Here is an 8,187-nt window from a genome sequence, read left to right as displayed (position 1 = left end):
AAAAGATATGGAGTAACTCATAAAATCTCAACGGCTTATCATCCACAAACAAGTGGACAAGTTGAAAATACCAACCGAGAATTAAAACATATTCTAGAGAAAACCGTAGGATCAAATCCGAAGGAATGGTCCATGAAATTGGAGGATGCACTCTGGGCTTTTAGAACAGCCTACAAAACTCCAATTGGAACCACACCTTTTAAACTCGTTTACGAAAAAGCATGTCACCTTCCAGTAGAAATTGAACACAAAGCATTTTGGGCTTTGAAGACATGTAATCTTGATTTACATGTAGCCGGACGTCTATGGTTAAGTCAACTAAACGAATTAGAAGAATTAAGACATGAAGCATACGAAAATTTGTTAATCTATAAGGAAAGAACGAAGAAATGGCATGATAAAAGAATCAGAAGTTCAAAAGAATTTAAAGAAGGAGACAGAGTTCTTCTTTTCAATTCACGATTCAAGCTATTTCCTGGAAAATTGAAATCAAGATGGTCTGGACCATTCATAGTCAAAAGAGTTTTCCCATATGGAACAATAGAGTTAATAAATTCAAATGGGATTGAATTTAAAGTTAATGGTCACAGAGTTAAACATTACATAGATAATCTAATGGAAGTTGAAGATGAAGTTAATCACAATTTCGACACCACAGCTAACTAAGTGTGGGAAGGTTCGAATCTTTTTAGGGTAATATATATTTATGTTAGAGTTAGATATTCTGTTTTCGTGTAGTTTTCGAGAATGGAATCCGAATGGTCTTTCCCTAGCAGACCCTAAAGACCTAGTCTTCTCCCCCCATTCTGAATTTTTATTTTTTTTTAGGTTTTACGAGATGAAGAATTCTTTTGATATGAACCATGGTCTAACGCTACATGCTTTGATTACTAAACGTAATAATGACACACTCCTGAGTGACCTGGTGTCAGTAATAAGAGGCAGATGTGACGAAGTGAGGAAAGAACTCAGGAAAGATCATCATAAGATACATTTTGGTAAAGGAAAATCAAAATCCGCAACAAAAAGATGAGCACGACACCTTGAAAGATGTTATAAATGCAGAAAATGGTCACACGAAGGTAAATGTTCAAATAATCAAACATATTCAAATACCGAATTTGTTACTCTATGCAGAGAAGGACCGTTTATATGTTTAGAAGAAAAGATATTGAAGAATCGAGGTTACGCTTACGTAGCTATGGAGAACCAAATCACACGACTCTCCTATGAGTCAGCTAAAGCAGGTCTCTGAGAATTTTTTCTCACAGGTAAGTGAAATGTCCCGTTCTTATTGATTAAAAACGTTTCATATTAATTGATTTCGTTGCGAGGTTTTGACCTCTATATGAGACGTTTTTCAAAGACTGCATTCATTTTGAAACAAACCATAACCTTTATTTCATCAATAAAGGTTTAAAAAGCTTTACGTAGATTATCAAATAATGATAATCTAAAATATCATGTTTACACACGACCATTACATAATGGTTTACAATACAAATATGTTACAACAAAATAAGTTTCTTGAATGCAGTTTTTACACAATATCATACAAGCATGGACTCCAAATCTCGTCCTTATTTAAGTATGCGACAGCGAAAGCTCTTAATAATCACCTGAGAATAAACATGCTTAAAACGTCAACAAAAATGTTGGTGAGTTATAGGTTTAACCTATATATATCAAATCATAATAATAGACCACAATATTTCATATTTCAATACACATCCCATACATAGAGATAAAAATCATTCATATGGTGAACACCTGGTAACCGACATTAACAAGATGCATATATAAGAATATCCCCATCATTCCGGGACACCCTTCGGATATGATATAAATTTCAAAGTACTAAAGCATCCGGTGCTTTGGATGGGGTTTGTTAGGCCCAATAGATCTATCTTTAGGATTCGCGTCAATTAGGGTGTCTGTTCCCTAATTCTTAGATTACCAGACTTAATAAAAAGGGCATATTCGATTTCGATAATTCAACCATAGAATGTAGTTTCACGTACTTGTGTCTATTTTGTAAATCATTTATAAAACTTGCATGTATTCTCATCCCAAAAATATTAGATTTTAAAAGTGGGACTATAACTCACTTTCACAGATTTTTACTTCGTCGGGAAGTAAGACTTGGCCACTAGTTGATTCACGAACCTATAACAATATATACATATATATCAAAGTATGTTCAAAATATATTTACTGTAGAGACCCGTCCTAATCCATCCGGACGAAGTCCATATCGATTACAAACGATTCACAACAGTTGATTACATCGCGAGGTAATTGACCTCTATATGATAAATTTTACAAACATTGCATTCGTTTTTAAAAGACAAACTTTCGTTACATCGACAGTTGACAGGCATGTAAAGCATTTCATAATATATCCAAATATAATTGACTTAATAATAATCTTGATGAACTCAACGACTCGAATGCAACATCTTTTGAAATATGTCATGAATGACTCCAAGTAATATCTCTAATATGAGCAAATGCACAGCGGAAGATTTCTTTCGTGCCTGAGAATAAACATGCTTTAAAGTGTCAACCAAAAGGTTGGTGAGTTCATTAGTTTATCATAAAGAATCATTTCATAATTTTAATAGGCCACAAGATTTCATACTTCCATTTCTCATAATCATACGTCCCATGCATAGAGACAAAAATATCATTCATATGGATTGAACACCTGGTAACCGACATTCACAATATGCATATAAGAATATCCCCATCATTCCGGGATCCTCCTTCGGACATGATATAAATTTCGAAGTACTAAAGCATCCGGTGCTTTGGATGGGGCTTGTTGGGCCCGATAGATCTATCTTTAGAGTTCGCGTCAATTAGGGTGTCTGTTCCCTAATTCTTAGATTACCAGACTTAATAAAAAGGGGCATATTCAGTTTCGATCATTCAACCATAGAACGTAATTTCGATTACTTGTGTCTATTTCGTAAAACAGTTATAAAAGTTGCGCATGTATTCTCAGCCCAAAAATATAAAGGGTAAAAAGGTAAATGAAACTCACCATACTGTATTTTGTAGTAAAAATACATACAACATCATTGAACAAGTGTAAGGTTGGCCTTGGATTCACGAACCTAAATTATTTATAAATTTATATGTTGGTCAATATTTGTCTAACAATTTAAGTCAAGTCATAGTGTACCACAATCCTAATGCTCGAGACTAATATGCAAAAGTTAACAAAAGTCAATTTGACTCAAAATGATTTCCAAAATTTATACATGATTATTATATAGTTTAAATATCGTCGTTTTATATTTTAAATATTTTTAACAGATCTATTAGAGTAAATAGTATAATTTATTTATTAATAAATAAAACTTTTTATAAAAATATACTTTTATATATCTTAGATAATAAAATTTATAAAGTCCATTGAATATCATAAAATGTTATGATAGATTTTTATTAAGGTAATTATATATATTTTTTTATTACATTTCTATTTGATAAAATAACATTGATAATAATAATAAGTAAAAGTTGTATTATTTTGTATTATTATTATTCTACTAAAAATAATAACAATATTTATATTTACGAAAATAGTATTATAACAATATGTTAATTCTTTTTAATAATAAAATTTTATATTAACAATTATATTCCTATTAAAAATAATAATTTTTGTAAAGATGATATTTTTAATATTAATAATAATACTTTTAATAATAATAGTGATAAAAATGATAATTTTATCTAAATAAATATCTTTAAATTTCATCATGATACTCGTACTCATTATTTCCTAATCAATTTGTTAATAGCTTTTAAATCGTCTTTTATATCGTGTTCATTTTAATGATAATAATAATAATCATAATAATTAAGTGTTACTATTAGTTTTAATTATAATATTACTAATAATAATAAATATTATGATAATGACAATACTAATAACTATTTTAATGATAATAATAATAAAATAACAATTTTTAACGATAATACTTCTTGTTGATAATGATAATAATAATAATAATAGTAATAATAATAATAATAATAATAATAATAATAATAATAATTATATAAAAACTAGAACGACGATTATAACGATGATAATAATAATCATTTTTAGTAATAATACAAAATTTTAATTGACAATAACTTCTAATCCGTTCATCGAATCCATTCGATATCTAAATGAAAAGTTTATAGTTTTTCGCCAGCTTTCCAACGACATGCATATGTTATACCTTATCTCAACCGCATACGTAACTAATTCAGGATTCAGCATAACCTATCTAAGTTCAATATTAAAAATACAAGCATGCATAATCCTATTTTCTCGAGCACTAGTCAGGGATACACTATTAATAAATAAAAGTTAAGTTATGAGTGCTCACGTATCAATATTGAGATTCAATATTGCAGGAAAGGTACGTAGACGCGACGAAGATAATAAACACTAGATTGACCTCATGAGCATACCCCCGAATCATTACCCATAATCTCCATAGCTATAACCCATAATTTCCTTAGCCCCATTCCTATTCGAAAAACTTATTTTGAAATAACTCGCTCATGACCTCGTCGTAGTATTTTATGTATAAAGAAATAATAATACTAATACTACTAATAATAATAATATTATTAATAATATTAAATTTATAAATAATAATAACATAAATAATAATTAATATACATATAGAGAGTGCTTGCGAGAGATTGAAATGAGGATGTGAATCAGATTTCGTTAGTATTTAAACAAAATTTTGCCACCTAACCACACCATGTTCGTAGGGCCTCTTGTTTCATCACATATGCGCATCTTAATCCTACTGACACTCTTGTTACAATACATAAAGTTACAATGCACGACTAATATGTATATATAAATATTATTTAATATATAATATATTTAATCCTTAGAATTAATTAAATATTATATTATATTTACGCTCATGGTAAAAATATAATTTTTACAAAAATGACACGGACGTGGTCTCACGACTCATGTACCACTTTCGGTTTTTCGAGCGCACTTCCGTACGTTTAGAAAATTAGCCTTTTACGTTACGCGACGCGTACCCTTATTAATAATTTGACTTTCTCATCAACAAATTACTTTATAAAAAATGTGACTTATATAATTGAGTGTTGTGGTCATTTACTTCTATAAATCAGTGGCTCGTTGTTTATCAAAATCTATTATTTTAAATTAGGACGTTTTATGACTAAGTTATATATATTTATATTTTCATTTTGAAATATAAATTTGAACTATCTACTTAATATAGTTTTTCAAAACTAATGTCATTCAAAACTTATATATTTAGAAGTCGTTTAAATATTAAAAATTACTATTTCGTAACATTTGTATTTTAAAATTTTAAAATTAATATAGTTCATTTATCCACAAACGTTCATAAAACGTTTTAATAACCAAATTATTTTATATTCAAAAATCATTTTATTACAAAGGTTATAATAGTAGAAGTTGTTTATGTCATAAGACATTTTTAATAATAAAAGTCTATTATATCGAAAAGGCGTTTTCGTTAAAGAAAGTACAATCATATATGAATCATATCAGGTTTCAGGGTTTTTAAATTTCTATTTTTAATTATGACTCGTAGGATTAAGTCTAAAGGAAAATCAAACGTAAGGAATCATCTTAATGTAAAATATCGATCTATTTAACTTGTTAATATTTACTTTCTAATTTATCTATATTCCCTAATTTCACTTTCGCAATACATAATAGGAAAGTTAATTAATTTATATTTTCAAAAGTCACGGGGCAATTATTGTAAGGCATGTATTGGAATTTAACAGGAATTTCCACTAATTTGGCTAGCTCTCGCTACTGGACACTTTGTCCCTACTCGAAGATTACTTTACCATTTATTCCAAATATCGTTAAAAATAAGAGTTTCCTAATTCAAAGTGGACCTCATAATAGAGACTCGTAATCATAATTCAATGTATATGATAATTCAATCATTTGATATTATCTTTTAACCTCATCGATAAACTTACATCGAACAAATACGTTCATGTAAAGTATTATTCGTTCAATACCTTGATAACATTTCCAAGTTCATAAAATAGATCTCATAGCTTATATTCATATCAACTAATCCGTTCAATGTTTTATTAATAAATCTCAATTTAATTATCACACATATGTATATGTATATATATATATATATATATATATATATATATATATATATATATATATATATATATATATATATATATATATAATTACACATAATTGTTCGTGAATCTTTAGGCATGGTCAAAGGGTAATTGATTACATGAATATAGATTTCCAAACTTTTTGAGACTTAACATTACAGATTTTGCTTATTGTGTTGGAACATATAAAGATTAAGTTTTAATTTGGTCGGAAATTTCCGGGTCGTCACATTTACAACACTTTTAATATATTTTGATATTTTAAGTTTATTAAGTCAGTTGTCCTCGTTAGTAACCTACAACTAGTTGTCCACAGTTAGATGTACAGAAATAAATCGATAAATATTATCTTGAATCAATCCACGACCCAGTGTATATGTATCTAAGTATTGATCACAACTCAAACTATATATATTTTGGAATCAACCTCAACCCTGTATAGCTAACTCCAACATTCACATATAGAGTGTCTATGGTTGTTCCGAAATATATATAGATGTGTCGACATGATAGGTCAAAACATTGTATACGTGTCTATGGTATCTCAAGATTACATAATATACAATACAAGTTGATTAAGTTATGGTTGGAATAGATTTGTTACCAATTTTCACGTAGCTAAAATGAGAAAAATTATCCAATCTTGTTTTACCCATAACTTCTTCATTTTAAATCCGTTTTGAGTGAATCAAATTGCTATGGTTTCATATTGAAAACTATTTTATGAATCTAAACAGAAAAAGTATAGGTTTATAGTCAGAAAAATAATTTACAAGTCATTTATGTAAAGGTAGTCATTTCAGTCGAAAGAACGACATCTAGAGGACCATTTTAGAAATATACTTCCACTTTGAGTTTAACCATAATTTTTGGATATAGTTTCATGTTCATAATAAAAATCATTTTCTCATAATAACAACTTTTAAATCAAAGTTTATCATAGTTTTTAATTAACTAACCCAAAACAGCCCGCAGTGTTACTACTACGGCGTAAATCCGGTTTTACGGTGTTTTTTGTGTTTCCAGGTTTTAAATCATTAAGTTAGCATATCATATAGATATAGAACATGTGTTTAGTTGATTTTAAAACTCAAGTTAGAAGGATTAACTTTTATTTGCGAACAAGTTTAGAATTAACTAAACTATGTTCTAGTGATTACAGGTTTAAACCTTCGAATAAGATAGCTTTATATGTATGAATCGAATGATGTTATGAACATCATTACTACCTCAAGTTCCTTGGATAAACCTACTGGAAATGAGAAAAATAGATCTAGCTTCAAAGGATCCTTGGATGGCTTGAAAGTTCTTGAAGCAGAATCATGACACGAAAATAATTTCAAGTAAGATTTCCACTCGAAATAAGATTGTTATAGTTATAGAAATTGAATTAAAGTTTGAATATGATTATTACCTTGTATTAGAAAGATAACCTACTGTAAGTAACAAAGGTTTCTTGATCTTGGATGATTACTTGGAATGGATTTAGAAAACTTGGAAGTAAACTTGCAATCTTGGAAGTATTCTTGATTTTATGAAACTAAAACTTTTGGAATTTATGAAGAACACTTAGAACTTGAAGATAGAACTTGAGAGGGATCAATTAGATGAAGAAAATTGAAGAATTAAAGTGTTTGTAGGTGTTTTTGGTCGTTGGTGTATGGATTAGATATAAAGGATATGAAATTTTATTTTCATGTAAATAAGTCATGAATGATTACTCATATTTTTGTAATTTTATGAGATATTTCATGCTAGTTGCCAAATGATGGTTCCCACATGTGTTAGGTGACTCACATGGGCTGCTAAGAGCTGATCATTGGAGTGTATATACCAATAGTACATACATCTAAAAGCTGTGTATTGTACGAGTACGAATACGGGTGCATACGAGTAGAATTGTTGATGAAACTGAACGAGGATGTAATTGTAAGCATTTTTGTTAAGTAGAAGTATTTTGATAAGTGTTTTGAAGTCTTTCAAAAGTGTATGAATACA

Source organism: Rutidosis leptorrhynchoides, chromosome 1 (genome assembly GCF_046630445.1).
Source record: "Rutidosis leptorrhynchoides isolate AG116_Rl617_1_P2 chromosome 1, CSIRO_AGI_Rlap_v1, whole genome shotgun sequence".
NCBI classification, from domain to species: Eukaryota; Viridiplantae; Streptophyta; class Magnoliopsida; order Asterales; family Asteraceae; genus Rutidosis; species Rutidosis leptorrhynchoides.
This window is presented reverse-complemented; position numbering follows the sequence as displayed.